Here is an 18,973-nt window from a genome sequence, read left to right as displayed (position 1 = left end):
CTAGTCCTATGATATAGTATTATACACCTCTCTAAATCGTAGGATAAGTTTAATAGGTGCATAAACCATGAGTGAAGAACTAACACTCACAGCAACCAAAGATGATGAGTCTCAGGCATATGTACTGCAAAGGTGCATAGTGCACTAGGTAGGAGGTGAAGATAGAGACTCACTGGCATGTAAACACAGGACTAAAATTAGCCAAGTGTCAGGACCTGTGCACACTGACCCAGGAACTAATAACCACTACATTAAAACAGCTCCAAGTAGGAGACTGACAACATTGCGCGTCCAACGCTCGTTTCCCTCCAGCAAAGAAGCTTCTTCAGGGACAAGTTTTGCTAAGGGGAGTGAAAGCAGCATTTTTATACCCTGCCCGTACCCTAATTGCAAAATTAATTAATTGCAGCTGTTGCGCATGCGCGCCGCATACGCGTCCACAACGGCACATTTATCAAGTTAAATATGCTTAAAACCCATTCACAGTGTAAGTGGATGTATGTTACCTTGATAAAGGTGTTGTGTATGATGTTCCCAAGCGTTTTCGTGGCTTATAAGCCGTTCTGACGACAGGCCCGCATGCACCGAGTACTGCGCATGTGCGTGGACTTAGAGATAATTCAGTCCAAGCATATACAGATTGCGCATGCACGAACCGGTGTGGGAACATCTGATGCGCAGAAGTGGACTGTTAGTAATAAACAGGCATCCCTAGGCACATACTTAGCCTCTATGTTAAGTGCAGAGGCATAGTAAAGGGTACTAACAATGAGGACAGGCAGAGACAAGATGCTGATTATCGCTTCTCTGCCTTTTGGCTAAGATCAAGTGTAGGGTCTGTCCTGTGAAGGATGGCCCTATTTGCATCACTTGGTCCTCTGGTCATGGGCTGAGAGGGCGGATGCAAAGTAGCCCGGGCATTTTTAATCTTGCACCACCAGGCGTGGAAAACCTGGTGGAGTATCACTTGCTGCACTGTGGTTGGTCGTTTTGGGCGTCCGGCCTCCACTTACGAGCACTTGATCTGCACAGATAATTTTTGCACCGTCCCCTATTTTTCCCGCACTTGGCCTCCCTTATTGCCTTCCGCTGAGGGGACAAGCCAATTATTTTTTTCACCCGCCTGGCCTTGCAAAGGGCCGGGCGTGCACTCGTGCACACTTTTTTGTGTCGTCTGTCAGAGCACTTCCTGCACTGCATCACACAGCGCACAGGAGCACTTGCACTATGAATTTTTTTTGTTTGTTGGTGTTGGGTTATAGTCACCCTTCTTTCTTCGGAGAGCGAGAAGACTAAGTGCTGGTCGGTGGTCACCCCTCCTTCGGGAAAAGACTACGGTGGGTTAGTAGGTGTAAGCTGAAAACCCTAAAGACTTGGACCCTCCTGCGGCGCCTGCTGCATTAGGAGGGAACAAGAAGGACGTCGGACTCTTCGGAGGAAGACGTCATGGAACCGTACTAGCCTACTCTCCGGAGAAGACTGTCACATGTGGAGCGCACCTGGTCTCACTTGACCACGAGCACGGTTTTTGAGGTGGAATCACTTTTTCACCACCCGGGCTACAAAAAAAAAAAAAAAAAAAAAAAAAAAACCTGTCTGTGGGTGGTTTTCTGGGTATGCACCTTAACCCTGGCTGTGCTCAAAGCTGTGACCATGCAGCAAGCTTAAGCCTATAGGGAACCATGTTTAAAATGGTTTTTGAGGCAAAAAGTGACACTGGCTGCTCTTTTGCATGTAATTTCCCAGAATCCCTTGCTGCAGTGGAAGTGCTGTATGCTGGGTGATAATGGGGAAAGGTGGGGTTGCAGACCTGCCTAAGACATGCAAATGAGCATACAGCTGTATTTGCATATTTGCTTTCCTGTGGAGGGTTTTTGTCACTTTTTTTACTCACCATAACTTAACTCAGTATTATGGTATAGCCTATCCCATAGCCTCTTTGCATTCCCAGTTAAATCAGCCCCACACTGATGAGACCCATTAAGGTTGAAACAGCTGTCTGTGGGTGGTTTTCTGGGTATGCACCTTAACCCTGGCTGTGCTCAAAGCTGTGACCATGCAGCAAGCTTAAGCCTATAGGGAACCATGTTAAAAATGGTTTTTGAGGCAAAAAGTGACACTGGCTGCTCTTTTGCACGTCATTTCCCAGAATCCCTTGCTGCAGTGGAAGTGCTATATGCTGGGTGATAATGGGGAAAGGTGGGGTTGCAGACCTGCCTAAGACATGCAAATGAGCATACAGCTGTATTTGCATATATATATATATCATAACTCATAAACAAGGTAATCTTGTGTGTACTATATATATATAGTATATATAGTATATATATAGTACACACAAGATTACCTTGTTTATGAGTCCCTCTTTAGTTCCTCTTTTACATGTTTCTTTACATTTTTCTTGGAGATACAAGTACCTGATGACAAGATAATTTATATAGCTGGTGACCTGCAGATATTTCCATGCTACAGTGATGCAGACTATGACCTTCAGAATAACACATCATGGAGATCAAAATCAGGACCATTCAAAGGGCAATTGTGCAAGTTTAGTTTTGGTTGACTAAAAAGGTGGTAGTAGCATGGCCATTTATACACACATCACAAACGCGGAAGCCCTCTTTAGTTTTCTTTACATGTTTCTTTAAAATGTTCTTGGAGATACAAGGTCCCTGATGACAGAATAACTAAGCGAGTGAGCTGTAGTTATTTCCATGCTACAGCGATGCAGCCTGTGACCTTTCGAGAAAAAAAGAAACACATTATGCAAATCAAAATCAGGACATTACAAAGGGCAATTGTGCAAGTGTACTTTTGGATGAATAAAAAGCTGGTAGCATGGCCATTTATCCACACATCACAAAGCGCACAATATACATTATCCTCTGCTGTGAGTTCGAGTACATAGCAAACAGGTAGGTGGCGCTAATAGTTTATTTTGGAGATTGAAAGAAATCCCAATAAAAGGCAAAAAGAAGCAGCTTTATATGTGCCCTCCCCCTCACCAGGAAGTGGAAAGGGTTGAGCTGTTCCTGCAGGCAGAAGGCAGCAACTTGAATTCACTGTTATATTGCTCTGTGCCTGAGCTGCTGCTGGCAGAAGCTTGCAACGTCCCTGTCGCTTCGCCTCCACTTCCCATCCAGTGTTACCGCTTCCCCGTGATGTACATGTGCTGCAGATGTTGAAATAGGAAGGAAGAAAGGTGAGCTGTGTTTTCTTGTAATTCTCCTCAAACACGTTTTTTTCTAATGATGCATGGGGGTTAAATGCATGCGGGTTAAAGGCATGCTTTCGGGTAGGTATATGCCATGTTGCCCAAGTTGGTGGTATGATCTCTCGTTCTCTTCTGGTGAGCCAAGCCCAGGCGATCATTTCACAGTACAGCTATGTGCAGACTTGAAGAGGGCAGGCTATTACTGCACAGCATCTCAGTGCAGCACTGTTGCACAGATCAGAGTCTTTTTATTTTAGCATTTTGAGGACTTGGTTTTTCCTTGGCACCTATGGAGGGAAAAAATAAAAATAATTATCCAAACTAAATTGCAATTTAAAATATGAATGGGTAAAAGTCCTGGCCGGATTATAGCCCTTTGGCTAAAATGGGAGCCAGAGGCTGCTCATTTTACTATACTCATTGTTTGTTTTCTTCCTAGTTTCCTCTTTCCTTTGTCAGTACTACACTTTAAAGTGGGCTCTTAGGAAGGTATTAATAGTTGCTGTTTGGACAAAATTACTTTGCTTTCTGTGGAACATTTCCTCTACCTGTGTGGCTATTTACTTCTCTTTTGACAGTTTTCAATCTCCTATGTTTTTGGAAGGGCATTATGACATATTTAATGAGGTTCTCACAGGTACAATACATTGGCAGCTGTCACTAAATCCTTCATGTCGTTTTTTTTAATTTTGTTTTATTTGTAAAAGTTGCTGATATTACAAGCTAAATAGCTGATGCATAAATACATCACAACATGTTTTAATCAAAAATCTGCTTGATCAGTGTTTGACATGACCCTGGATGTGTCCTCTGTGTAAATATGAAATGCTTCCCACCTTAGCTGCTCCAGAAAGTGAATTGATCATTGTTTAAAAACTTATTTTATTGTTATTTCAGATGTTCCATTATGTTACCCAGGAAATGGCCCTATATATGTTTTGGCTGATTCTCTTAAATGTTTCTGATGGTTTGTTGGCAATAAAATGTTCCCTAATGACAAGATTAGTAGTGTAAAGATGCAGTGAGCAGCAGATCTTCCCATGGTAGTTATGCTGGCTCTGGCCTAGCAGTCCTTGACAAAACACATGATCAGAATCAAGACATTTCAGAGGGCAATAGTGTAAGTTTATTTTGGAGGAATAAAACATGGATAGCATATGTTCAGAGCTCATACTTGGCTTGTTAATTGTTAACAAACCCTGGGAAACGGTAGACCTGATTATACATAACCTAGTAAATGTTTTATGACCCATTAAGATTATCATTTTAGATACTCTCTTAACCATCCCAAACAATATACTATTATTAATCTATCAAACGGTTAAACCACGGATTTATGAAAAAAGCCTTAATGTGTCATTATGATTCATAATATTGGTGATGTCCTAAATATTTTGGTTGAGATTTAAATAAAAAGGGAGCACTAGTGCAGCAAATTCAAATGTACATATAAAAACTCTTACCATTTTATTTTGAGCTTCACTGGAATTGGATGCTACATGTGATGAAAAGCTCAAGAAAGACTTCTTTGATAAAAGTGTTGGAAGTCCATGAAGTTTAGTTAACACTGAATATTCCGTGGGGGCAGCTTCATACTACTTTAGGTACTTTCTTATCTTGTGTTCAAAATCTGGTGCACATATGTCACAACATTCAATTAAAGCCATCTTGTGCCCCCTGACTCCAAAATTAAGCAGCTCTGGTGCAGAGGAGGAATCCTTCATAAAAACAATATTGCTTTACTTTTATTTAAAAAAAAATTTTTGTAAATTTTAATGAAATGTAAATGGCGATTACTGGAGTCATAAAACTAGTTTTTAATATATACAGTGGGGTGTGTGTATGTAATTGTAGTTGAACTACTCTGAAGGGACAAATATGGGTCCTTCTGAGTAGATGGACTGGAGTGGGGTGGTTCCCCCCCCCCATATAGTGTGTGTGTGTTACCAACATTTCTATCCATATCTCAGTCTGTTTTTGTGATGGTATGTGCCATATGGCATACCTCCTGCTCCTCATCTCTGGCATCTTCTCTTTAGAAGATGCATTGGTATAAACGCACTGTGTTGCTGCAACAAAGCAAAGTTGCTGGAGAAGGTAAGAGGCCCTGCTCTTTGCCCGGGTACCGGCACCTATTTTCCTACAAAAAGCATTGTCCATAAGTGTGTCATGAGCCATTCTCTTGCCTGTCTTGTCAGTGATTCAGGGACACTCCACATCTGTGTTCAATAGTAGCTTTACCTGTAGGGGTTTAAAAAAAATTTAAAAGACAGTTTTATTAAAATAACTGTACATTTGGTGGTTTCAATTGTAAGAACATTTTTCACTGGTTGCCTCTGACATTAGAACCTTTTTATGACTTTAGTTCTGAGCTAAATGTCACCCAAATCAAATGCTAGAGGGCTCGTTCCATTTATACCTGTATCTGTAGCACTACAAAGAATCATAACGTCAGCTGAGTATATGAAGGGACATATGTACTGAGCAGTCTTCTATCTAAATCGCCACCTTGTGCTGAAAGACATGTTACAGCAAATTCAAGTCAAGGTGTGTGTGTGTGTGTGTGTGTGTGTGTATCTATACTGTACATATAGATTCAATGTAGTAAGCTGCTATATTTAAAATATAGACAAAAAATGTGAAAATACCGAGCACTTCCCAAAGGCATCCAAACTTGAAGGGAAATGAGGAAAAGTGCTTATTTCATAAAAAATGAGTATTTATTGGTAATAGGACAAACAAATAGCCACGGTAGCGCCCCACCAACACGTTTCACGCCGAAGCGCTTTCTCTTGGTATACACATCAAGCCAGCAGTATACAGTTAAATAATAAAACACCTGTAGCGTCATCACGAAGCGCGCATGCTGCCCCTGCTTCCGGACATTCACACCCAACACAACAGTGAGCGTCTGCCCAGAGAGCCCGTGCTTGCGCAATGGCTTACTCGGTGCACACTCAGGGTGATGTCATACAGAAAATGCCCACAGTGCAGAGGGACGGCCCGATATGCGAAGGCGCATGCGCACTGATCCACGCTCATGTTTCACGAGCGCGCACGAGGTATCCATATTTAAAATATGAAACTTTATTCATAATATAAACTGACAGTTAAAGTAAAAAAAAAAACTATAAAGAATGGTCCAACTAGTTGTCATAAATATTTATAATGTAAAAATAAGAGTTATGATTATTTGATTAATTTAATATAAATTACATTATGAATATTGTTCTGTAGTTTTTTTTTTTTTTTTGTATGACTAGCTCTAGGTGTTTCATACATATGTGCAGTTACCAATATCATGCAAACCATTTATGGTACCACTAGTTTGGACCATTCTTTGTGTGTGTGTGTGTGTGTGTGTGTGTGTGTGTGTGTGTGTGTTTTTTTTTTTTTTTTTTTTTTAATTTGTCAGTTTCATTTTTAAATATGGATACCTCGCACGCGCTCATGAAACATGAGGTGGATCGGTGCGCCTTCGCATATTGGGCCGTCCCTCTGCACTGTGGGCATTTTCTGTATGATATCACCCTGAGTGTGCACAGAGTCAGCCATTGCGCGGGCTCTCTGGGCAGACGCTCACTGTGTGGGAGTGTCTGGAAGCTGGGGCAGCATGCGCGCTTCGTGATGACGCTACTGGTGTTGAGTGCGACGCGAGGAGGATCACAGGTATGTGTTATGATTGGCTAAGTTGTTTTATTTACATATAAATATACTTTTGGCTTGTTGATGTGTATACCTTGAGAAAGTGCTTCGGCGTGAAACGCGTTGGGGTGATACCTTTGCTATTCGTTTGTCCTATGACCAATAAATAATATTTTTTTATGAAAAACGCACGTTTCCTCTTCCATTATTTATTTTTTCTTTAAATTTGGATGCCTTTTGGGTAGTGTTCTGTTTTCACCATTTTGTCTATTCCTGAACCATTGCAACGGAGGCACACAAAGAACTCACGGAACCTGGGACACACACGTGGACATTGCAGCATATCAGTGAGTCTACTTGCTACATGTTTCCTGCTTTATCCTTGGACTTCAGGTATAATGTAGGGTGATTTTATATGCTGCAGTTTATGGATTGTTTGCTTTTTTCAAAGGCAGAATACAATCTTTTGTGGTAGGTTATTGAACCGGCACGCTACACCTAGTACATGTCCTCAATTCAACAATATATTCCCAGGGTTCGCTTTATGAGAGCATCCTTCTTATAGATCACATTGCTTTGGTCTGTACATTGGTCTTTAGCACTACGCAAGTTTTTCATTTATATTTAAAATGTGTTCCATGTACGTATCGATTCTTGCGTAAATAACCGTGCACGTACTAAAATCGGAATATTTTTTTTTCTCCAAACCACCCGTTTGTGAAATGTAAGCTGTTTGTTTTTGTATGTTTTACTCACATCAGATGTTCACAACACTTCTTTTTTGTTTTTTTTTGATTGAAATAATCTCACATTGGATTTGAAACACCAGCCAAATTAACTAGCAAAAGCCTGACCAAATCAAAATAAACTGGTGTTGACTTAGTCAGGTTAATTGAAACTGGCCCCATTGTTTTTTTTTTTTTGCTGTTACAGTCCAAAGTACATAGGACTGTAACATATGTAACGGGTATTCCACCCCACCCAATCTCATATATAGTGTGGGTGAGTAGAACATGTAGTGTTACCGGTGTGGTGCGTATACCTGCAGGCTCACAGGAGGTCTGAGCCTCCGCTAATGAGAGCCTGGGGTGAATCCTCTGGAACGGATCTTCGTTTACAGCGCCTCCACCTATGTAGGATTCTATGGAAATGTAGAATGACCCTACATAGGAACCCAATCAGAAACCACACACACAGTGATTATATAACTAAGGACTTTACTAACGAATAATAATGATAACCTGTGTCTCTCTCACGGTGAGACACTAACAGTGACGTCTCGCAGGACGATTCCCAAACACTAGGTGATCCCACCCAGTGTCCCAAGAACCCCACCCAATGTCCCGTACTCCTACAGAGATAGTCAATGGGTGACTGCGCAGTCACTAAGAACCTATAGGCCTGTTGGTGCACATGTGATGGTATAATACCTGCCGAGCACTCCAGTACTCGGGTCAGCAACAAACTTCTCAAAGGGTCAGACGTGTGATGAATCCGTCTGATCCTCCAACCGAACTCCTTGCACGTGCGGACCGCTAAGGCGGTCCCACTCTGGAATCGTCTCTGTGGACCCCAACGTGGGTCCAACCGCTTCCACAGGAACAGCAGCAGCCGCTGTGTCCCTATCTATCTCAATGGTACTAACGTGACAGGAACCCTAACCTAGGGCCTGTCCCTGTAGTACAGCAACCTGTAGTGGCTTGGGGAACTCCTATGGGCCTGGCAGGGGTAATGACCTATCCCACTCCCCTAACTACCCAAGTCCCTCGCCTCACTACTATTCAACTAGTCCCAGCGCCTACAGCAGCAAGCTGTAGCTCACTGGAGGCTGCAGCCAACGTGCTGCGCAACAAGGTGCCTGCCTGTCAGACCTCACAGCACTAACAGCCGTGACTCTGACCAGGCAGCACTCTACACTAAGGGCAGTGTCCCTATCTTGGGCCTCCCTAAGCATTTACCCACTAAGCTAGTGGGGAGTTGGGGCCTACCTGGGGTGTGGGTACCTATGGGGTGCAGGAGCTGCTCTCACTCCCCGCACCCTTCTTCCCTCACAGCTCCCTAGCTCCAACTCTCTAACACCTTCTGAACAGTTACCCACCCAACTAGTGGGGAGTTGGGGTCTACCTGGAGTGTAGGTACCTATATGGGGCAGAAGCTGCACTCGCTCCCCACACCCTACTTCCCTAACAGCTCCCTGACTCCAACTCTCTAACTGCAGACTTCCTTCTCTCAGCTCCCACTAATGTAAGTGGCAGGGTCCCTAACCTGAGGGCTGCCCCTGGCAACACTCACCTTACTGGGGAGCTGAGCTATCCTGGACCAAAGGGGGTGCTGGCCTAATACAGGGGAGTCCCTCTCTCCTGTACCCTACCTCCTTCCCTCACAGGGTCCCTCCGCTGACTGACTAGCGTGGTGCAAGCCCGCGAAATGTATCCTTTCCTCCAGGGCAGTCCTGCAGCCTTATTGGCTCCTATGAGGCACCTGGTGCCTCCCTCGCTATGCTCCATGGGAGTTGTAGTCCCATAGAGCCTATCCTGGCATTGGGGCCGCGTGCGCGCCTTTCCTGCGCATGCGCGAGCTATAGGGAGCTTCCTCAACCTTTCCCTACTCTGTTCTGGCCCTCTCGCGACTTTCACTGCCTCTGGGGCTCTAACTGCGCATGCGCGATCACTGCGCATGTGCGAATGGCTAATTAATGGCGGCGCTCTCCTCGCCGGCCGCCGGGACCTTAGAGACGCGACCGCGGCCTTAGCAACGGCCCGATCGCGTCCCCGGCAACCGGCCTGCTCGCGGAGACAGCGCACCGCTCCCTGCAACGGCCCCCACCCTTGGGATGGCCGTCGGGTCTGCCGCTGGCCTCCAGCAGTACCCGGCATCGCTTGTGCCCACGGAGGCTCCCGAGGGGGTCGCAGGGGGCAAAGGGTGACCTGGCTACACATATATTTAAACTTTGAGTGCTTGAGAGGCATTTGGGCAGTGCAGGTCCCTCAGTGTTCTCTTCATTTGATTTATATTCTATACTCACCGTATTGAAAGCAATTGGGGATAGTACTGGCTATAGGAGTATTTATTTTTCTCTCCCAACACTTAAATTGCTGATTTCTGGGAACGTTATTTAGGCCCTAGGATTTAGTGCAATGTTCTATTTAGTAGCAGCATTGATTCTGAAGAAGTATAGGTTTGTCGTTAGATCTCATATCTTTGAATGGAACAGCAAGATGATGATGATGATGATGATGATGATTCATTTTACATAGTTGATTGATTTCGTCGATGAATAACAATCAATTACTTTTCTTCTCACTATATTGAAGAGGAGTTAATTTGGCATAGAAACGCCTGATATTTAAACTCTTTGGAAATGTTTCCTTCGCGCATTCTACAGAAGTGAAGTAATATTATTCTACTTTTGGGGTTTACTGGCAAGCAGCCGTGAATTGGATTACTTTCTGTGCCTGTGTAGTATTTATTTGATATCGGACATTTGCTTCTATGTCTTGTAGAATGTCACATGGCATGTACCTTACACCACATAAAATGCTAATTTCTGTAATTTGTAGCATTGTTTGCCAGGTCATGATAAAGTTGCTTCCAAAATAATATTCGGGGCGTAGGATGTCAGAGTATATATAATTACGGGAGAATAATTGTAAGTCTCAGTTGTGTTGTCTTTCAATATATGAGCGCAAACCACAATTATCACCCTATAATTTAACATCCCACGAGTAGGTTGTTATGTATAAGCTCACAAGTAGGGTTGAAAAACCAGTGAGCACTTTGTTGAAGAAACTAATGAGGTAACAGAGAGCGGTTATTATGCCAACTTTATTTTGCGTAAGCGAGCGTCTGGCATGCATCTAATAAAAAAATCACATACTAGAACAACCCTGCATTTTGGGCTATCCGTGACTGGCAAAATACTTGGACAGCATAGTATATGGTCAACACCAGGTCCAAAATATACCCGTGTATTATAGTGAACATCATTCATTAACAGTCACCCACTGACATTTCAAGAGGTAAAAAAGTAAATCAGAGAGCATGGGGTATTATTGTGTTAATGTATGCAAGCACCATTAATCAGTGCTCATTTTTGCTTAACGAGCTGTGGTTTCCCATTTAAAACACTGCCACACATTACCAATATTCAGTATACAAGAACATTCTTTTGTATTGTGTTATGGTCAAGTGCTTTCACCTACTTTCATGTATGTACTGCTAAATAAAACTGCATCCATAAGTAATAGTTTCCTCATATGCCTCATCCACATCTTGCTGGTTCCTAAATTGACTGCCGTGGTTTTTGTAGGCCGTGCTCTTTATGGTGGGATTTTCCACTGGATGTTACTAATTGCATGAGTACTATAGGTGTTGGCTATGAAGTGGCAGCATTTAACATTTTTTATATTGCAACTTAACTGGCAAAATGAAAACAACTTCTGGGATTTACCTTTTGCAGTTCAGAAAAGCTGTTGTTAACAAATCTTAAAGCTTCAGCTGAGTGAGCAACATCTGTGCTGCAATCCAGGACGTGCTCACCTTTTTAACCATTTCACTGCTAGAGGTGGATTGCAGGCCTAATTTGCAGCCTCAGGGTTAATGTTAAAGTGTTTGCAATTGGTAGTAGTCATTGGTTGGTGCTGTAAAGAAGGCAGCAGGTCTGACTGTGCCCTATTCTGCTAAATAAGGAGCCAAAGATATTTTCAAATCCCCCCCTTTAAAAAAAAAATATATATATATATATATATATATATATATATATTTTTTTTATTATTATTATTGTTATTATTATTATTAATCTAATAGTTTGTTCATTAAGGACCAGAAAGAATAAACCTGTGCCTTTAAAAAAAAAATAGAAATTAAGTGGCTTACATTGAAATGTAGTGGTACAAGTGTACAATCACTTATGGTTTCCTTATACCTATATTATTTCATAATACAAAGGTATACAGAGGCACTCTAAATGGCAAACCGGAATAAACCTTGGTGCAGGCTAACCCATCACTGCCCTTCTGTTACAAATGGAGGCCTATAGTAGTCTAGTGTGGGAAAAAGATGGCTGCTCCCAAGTAATAATGCAAAATTGCTATGGTTTACTGCATAGTAGTAGACAGCACTATTTGTTGATCTCAATGATCCCATCAGTCCCCAAGTACACTCTATAGTATACTGTACATGGGGACTTGTGGGAAGCTTTGTTCTGTGATTTTTATTAAGGACATTAAGTGGAAAATCCTGGATTTTCTCCAACTTTGCTATGCATGTTTTCAAACTTGCTGCTTTTATGCGATTTAACACTTGGCAAAAGCTCAATAGAAAGATGCTTAACTTGCATTTTCATGCTGTACCACAGTCTCCCTTGGCAGTCTTTGCACCTCTTGACTAATTTTGCATGCCCCTTGGATTCCATATATACATATAAATATGCTCATTGATAGTGCTGTCACTTAAGTGACCAATTCAAGCACTCAGAATTTATATGGGAACACATCTGAAACTATATTAGATGTCACTGTGACTTCAGTAAGGATTTGTGATTCTGTCTGTGCTTATTGTTAGATTTTTACCCGAGGGGCAGAACATGCTTTCTCGGACTGCAAGTCATATACGTCAATAACCAACATGATGATAATCATAAACTCTGTGGCTTTGAGGTTAAGGCATAACACCACTCTAAATGTATTATAATATTTAAAAGCAGTATGTATGTATTTCTCAGACTAATAGACTGTACCGTTATGTGGCTAACAAAATACTTTTTAGTGTGTGTTCATGCATAACCATTTAAAGTAAATGCACAAAAAAGCTTACAATAAATGAATGACTTTCACAGTGGGTATGGGCCAACCGGAGGTGTATCTTGTTTACATTCCGTCCATGTTGTTGAGTTGTAGTTCTGTTAGAACTGACAATCGTATGAGACTGTAAGCAAGGAAACTCCTCACCTAAATGTGGCTATAAATGCTCAACGCTTCGGAGAGTGGGTGGTTTGTGTTATAAGTTATGATTGTATGTAATATACACCAGTGACCAGTTCGAAGCTATAAGAGCCGCTGATGAGTGGAAAGGTCATGGACGGTAAACGTGGAGTTGTATAATATATTGTGCAGTCAGTAAAAAAATAAAGCTTTTAACTTATTTTTGTTTTGTGTGTTTTTTTTGATTTGTCTTGTCTTGGGCTTGAACACTACAGTATAAGCGTGTTGTGGTGGGTAGATGATTGTCATTGACATATTTTGATTCGTGGAAACTCTTAAGGAGTCTTGTGTTGTGCACAAGGCATGTCTCGCGTCTATAAAGGGAGTTGCTGAAGTTAATACATCTTTAAACAAGGATGGAAAAAATATGCTGTCCGGGCTCCTAAAATGTTCCACCTGGTGGCTGTGTGCAGTGATGATTGACCTGGTGAAGTCATCGCTGCTCAGAGGGGGTGATGGGAGATAAGCGGTGGAGTGACAATTGGAGGTGGACTAAATGATGGTCTTGGGGGGCAGCTAGTCACAGCCCTCAATGCACGCTATGGGGGAGGGGTGTGTGTGTGTGTGATGCACACACCCACTGGCAGGGGGTAGCAGATCCTTATATCTTTCCCCCCACTGCCCCCCTTTCCCAAACACTGGCTCTTAAGTATTTATTTATTTTTTCAAGCGTCTCTCTATATTGAATTGGTCTACAGGCGGTCATCGTTTTACGACGCTTCGTTTTACGACGAACGGCTTATCCGACGCTTGTCAATGCATCCCTATGGCCCGTTTTACGACGCCCGAACGGCTTATCCGACGCTCTTACGACGCTTTAAAAAATTGCTACAAATGAACAACCAGGCGGCTGCAGGCTAGGGAGATTATTCTGAACAGTCTGTGTGAAGGTTTGGTGGTGTATTTTAGGCCCTAAACCATGGCTGATCAAAGCAAAAAGCAAAGTGCTGTTACTCCAAAAAGGAATAGAAAATCTATAACTTTGGAGACCAAGCACAACATCATAAAGCGCTCTGAGAAAGGAGAGACGAACACAGAAATTGGACGTTCCTTGGATATACCTCGCACAACTATTGTGACTATAATAAAAGACAAGGCAAGAATCCTGGAACAGATCAAGGGCTCAGCACCTATGCAAGGTACAACAATAAGGCAACGTGCTGAGCATATTGCTGAGGTAGAAAAACTCCTCATCATATGGCTGGAAGATCAATCCCAGCGTCATGTGCCCATTAGTTTAGCCTTAAGGCTTTGAGTCTGTATGAGGACATTAAGCAACAGCATGGAGAAGGGGCCACTGAGGAAACGTTCACTGCAAGTAAGGGCTGGTTTATGCGGTTTAAAGAGAGGGCAAACTTGCATAACATTAAAGTGACCGGTGAAGCTGCTAGTGTGGATGAGGAGGCAGCTAAAACCTTCCCTGTTACATTGGCAGAAATTATAGAGGACGGTGGCTATTGCGCACGTCAAGTGTTCAATGTTGATGAGACTGGGCTCTACTGGAAGAAAATGCCCAGTAGAAGCTACATTGCAAGAGAGGAAAAATCTATGCCCGGGTTTAAAGTTGCAAAGGACAGGCTGACTCTTCTGCTTGGTTCAAATGCTGCAGGTGATTTCAAGCTAAAACCTTTACTTGTTTATCATGCAGAAAACCCTAGGGCATTCAAGGGTTATGCAAAGCACACACTTCCAGTGATTTGGAAGTCCAACCGTAAGGCATGGGTAACAGGGAGTCTTTTTGAGGACTGGTTCCAGCATCAATTTGTTCCGACTGTGCAATTATATTGCATGAACCAGAACCTCGATTTCAAAGCGTTGCTGCTCCTGGACAATGCTCCTGGCCATCCCGTGTACCTGGATGACCATCATCCAAACGTCATGGTGGTGTTCATGCCCCCCAACACCACCTCACTGATACAGCCGATGGACCAGAGTGTTATCGCTTCCTTCAAGGCCTACTATCTTAGGCGAACATTTGCCCAGGCCATCAGAGCAACCGATGTGGAAGGTGGTCCAACCCTAAAAGAATTTTGGAAGGGTTACAACATTCTTCATGCAGTGAGAAACATCGGAGAGGCATGGAATGAGGTGAAACAATCCAATCTAAATGGAGTTTGGCGTAATTTGTGCCCGGATTTTGTGTCTGATGTCCAAGGCCTTACAGAGACTGTTGCAGAAGTTACAGAAACTGTTGTGCAAATGGCCAGAGATCTCAACTTGGAGGTGGAAACCGAGGATATTGAGGAGTTGCTCGCCTCACATTCTAACGAGTTGAGCAATGAAGACCTCATGCAATTAGAGGAGCAAAAAATTGCTGAAGAGGAGGCCCACCAATCTGCTGATGTGGCACAGCCACAGCCACGTAAATCTTTGTCTAGCAAAATGTTGGCTGCGGCATTCAAGCACATTGATAGCGCACTGGCCATATTTGAGGACAATGACCCTAACATTGAACGGAGTTCAACAGTCAGTCGTGGGGTGTCTAACCAAATCAGCTGCTATAGAGAGATCTACACGTAGAAAAGGAAAGGATCTGTCCAGACTTCAATGAAGAGGTTCTTCAAGAGGCCGAAACCTTCAACCGCACCTACATCACCTCCAAAAAGTCCGTTGTCTATTGAAGATTCCCCCCCCCCATCATCTTCCTCCAATAATTGATGTGTTTTTTTTTTGCTCATGTACATTTCTGTACAGAATACAGCATAGTTTTATTTTTATAGTTTTATTTTACAGTTCTGTAATCAATAAATATAATGTTTACATCATAATCTATGTGTGTGCTGCATATCTTATTGCTTGAGTAACATTTTCTGTGTATTTTAGCATTAAAAATGCCTTCAGGAACGGAACGTTTAATTTAAACTGTGTTCCTATGGGAAAACGGGTTTCGCTTTACGACGCTTCGCTATTCAACGCCATTTTGAGTAACGCATTGCGTCGGATAACCGAGGACCGCCTGTATAGTGAGATGCTGGGGTTCGTGTTTTTTTTTTTTTTTTTTTTTACAACTTTGGTTTTATTTGGTGATACATATCCAACATGGTAACACAATCCATGGGCTACATTGTATACACCTTATATTGAACATGATCTACCTCCAATACAACGGTCTTGACAAACATGACATACATGACTGACAGGGGGACTACACTACGTGGTACCTGGGGGAGGGGGAGGAAGGGGTGGGTGAGCGGGCAGTGAGATGCTGGTTTGTGTATGTATAGTGATTGGTGAGAAAAACACATTTTTGTTTCTCTCGTGCGACGGCTGGGTCATGTGAGCGGGTCGCCTAATGAGGGTGAACCAGCTCCGTGACATGGCCACGCCTCCGACATGCCCCCCCCCCTCCCCCTGTGCATCTACGTAGAGGGCACAAACCGCTCCAGCTAGAGACTCGTATGGCCCTCAGACCATGGACGCAGCCTAAGGAGCAGGGACGTCAGGTGAGCAATAGCTCAGAGGCGGAGAGCTCCTCCCCCTCCCCTGCTTTGCATAAGTTAAGTGTTGGGGAGGTGTGCTTGTGTGTGACAGGTACACTCTAACATACAGTGTCGCTAATAAGAGAACAATTATTACGAGCGAAAGTTGATGGGGATTTGGAGAGACCGAAACGGCTGTGCAGCCCCCTTCCTGCCCAACTAAACTTTGGCTCCTACAAATTGTAGCTGACTCCTATGTTTTTAGCACTTCTGTTCATCCCTGCCATTGCTTTCAATGGGATTGAGCTCTTTTTTTTTTTCCCATCGCGAAATGGTTGCCGCGCAAGAACATCTGCTGCGTCCACATGTGTGGCGCACGTCTCCAAGGATTTTTTTAAAATTATAATATTCAATGCTATATTGCTAATGGACACATACACTACAGTAATTTTACTATACCATGCAGGAATTTAAGCCATGACCATACACTAGTAGCAATTCTGTAGCTGCTACACCATAGGATTGGTGTGATGTCATTGACTCTATGAACAAACTTCTGCACAGTACTGCCATTCAGAATCGCTACCAGTGTACGAAGGGTCATGGGTTTGATTCCTGCATGGTATGGTAAAATTATTAGTGTAGAGGGGAGGTGTGTGTATGTATGTGTGTCCGTTGGCAATAAAGCATTGAATGTCATAATTAAAAAAAAAAAAAAAAATCTCGGGTGTTTTTAAATCAGGAGCCACGCTCAGACCGTATTATACGCGGATCCACGTTGTAGCAGATCGCGCTGTAACAGGCTTATACTGTATGAACAATACTGCAATCCCCACCAGAAGTGAAATCACCAAGCAGCACTCAGAAATAGAAATATCAAATTATAAGTGTATTGAAACACACAAAGGGCACATAAGCGCCAATGTTTCGGTCCCAGCAAGAGGACCTTCCTCAGGGAGGTGCAGCTCTATGCATATGACTTCCTAATATACCCATTGTGACGGTAGAGCTAGCTGGCATCACAAAACTGGGAGGAAGCCCAGCTAGTTACCCCTAAATCTATGTAACTTGGCCACCTTTTTGTAAGGCTTATTTGGCCAAATGTACTTTAATATCTGGGGAAGAACAGGGAATGTGTAAATGTATTTCCATGTCTGTAAGAATGTATTTCAAAGTCTGTATTTGTTATTCCCTGTAAATGCAATCCCACAGTTTAGTGAATCAACATTGTTCCCTGTTAATTCAATTCCCAAGTCTAGTTGAGCAAGCAATATGAGAAAGTGTTTTGTGATCTATGTGTAAGCACTGTGATGTGATTTGGGAGTCAGCCCTGTAAAGTGTTAATTGGATTAAGTGAACAATCCGGGATGGGTTCTTAGCACGCCCTTTGGCTGTTGTGGCACTAACTTAATTTGTGCTCTGATTGTCCAGGAGCCCCCTCCCATGCAATCGATAGCCACAGAGGGCTATATAAGGGGTGCTGCTGATCAAAGAATCATATCTTTCAGAGAGACACTCTGGGAAGGAGTTTGGAGATTCCCTCAGAGGACCATCTGCGAGACTGAGAGAAATATTGTAAAGGAGGTTTGATCTTTACAGTGACCAGATGGAGAGATATCTCAGAGGGGCTGCTGTGTGATCAGCACAATGAAGTACTGGACGAGAAGCAGACAGGGCAAGCCTTCTTGAAGCAGGCCCATGCATTTAGTGAGGCTAGAGTCTACTCCCCAGGCCCCCAGTTGGTATTGTATCTTTTTGTACATCTTTGTTTTGTCTGCTGGCGTGCCAGAATAAACCCCATTTTATTCAATAATTTTGTCCTGTCTGGTGCTAGTGATCCCAGTGGTTTTGGTGTAAAAGTACTGGTCTCCCGTGACACCAATAACCCAGGGCTTTGAATCAGCTGTAACTGATTCAACAAATTAAAATCATCACTGATAACAACCACCACCAGGAGTTAAAAACTGCAAAGCATGACCAATCAGAACAGCACTAGACCGTCCCCGCCTCTCTGCGCATGTGTATTAAAGCTAAACGTTCATGATTGCCGTAAGATGTATTAGCGTCCCACGTTGCTAAGTAACAAGGTCCTGAATGTCCGAAGGAGGCGGATGCAAAGGAGCGTACACGTGTATACTTTCTCACAGTCAAAACAAAGCACTCCTGCTGCTGATAGGGCTTTGCGTGCTCCATCATCAGAGCCCGTATGTTGCATCTTGTCACCTATGGCAACCAGTAAAGGGGAAATCCGCGCATGCGCACAAGCCATTCAGTCACGATTCTAATGCTCGATCAGCCTGCGCAGCATGATAGACTCCTGTAAATACAAAAAAGTGAGGGGACACCGTATGTGATGTGAATAAATAGGGTAAACACATGAGGACATAATGTTGCAGGAAACGGTTAATGCATCAGACTATAGTGGGGGCAATGCATTGTAAGCAAGTATAATCAGTTGGTCCAAATAATCATTGTAGAGCAAACATTTATATCAACAATTAAAAGCAGCCATAGTCATAGAAAGATCCAAAAGTCCACAACTTATAGGACAAAGGTCCCCTTGTGTGGAATGATCTCAGACATGTGATGCAGAATTGTTCAAGGTATTACAGAAAACAACCTAATTTAAAGTCTTCATTCAGTCCTTTTTAGGTGCCATTGTCTCCAGCTCAAACATCTTCCTTGCTTCCAGTTGTAATAAGTTTTTCACCTGT

The 18,973-nt window shown here is 43.0% G+C and overlaps 1 protein-coding gene across 3 annotated transcripts in view; it reads left to right on the top strand.

Moving 5' to 3' along the window:
* The first annotated feature begins 2,988 nt into the window (after positions 1-2,988).
* The window catches only part of FAM110B (family with sequence similarity 110 member B), a 144,030-nt gene continuing 128,045 nt past the window's right edge, over positions 2,989-18,973 (top strand). For 2 of the 3 annotated variants that reach the window (XM_075584135.1, XM_075584111.1), the window contains exon 1: positions 2,998-3,202. The gene's annotated coding sequence lies outside the window, so the exon portion shown is untranslated. Of the gene's footprint in view, positions 3,203-18,973 lie in introns of all 3 variants that reach the window. The other variant, XR_012798302.1, reaches the window with a different exon arrangement.

The sequence above is a fragment of the Ascaphus truei genome, chromosome 2, assembly GCF_040206685.1.
Source record: "Ascaphus truei isolate aAscTru1 chromosome 2, aAscTru1.hap1, whole genome shotgun sequence".
Classification (NCBI taxonomy): Eukaryota; Metazoa; Chordata; class Amphibia; order Anura; family Ascaphidae; genus Ascaphus; species Ascaphus truei.
This window is presented reverse-complemented; position numbering and strand designations above follow the sequence as displayed.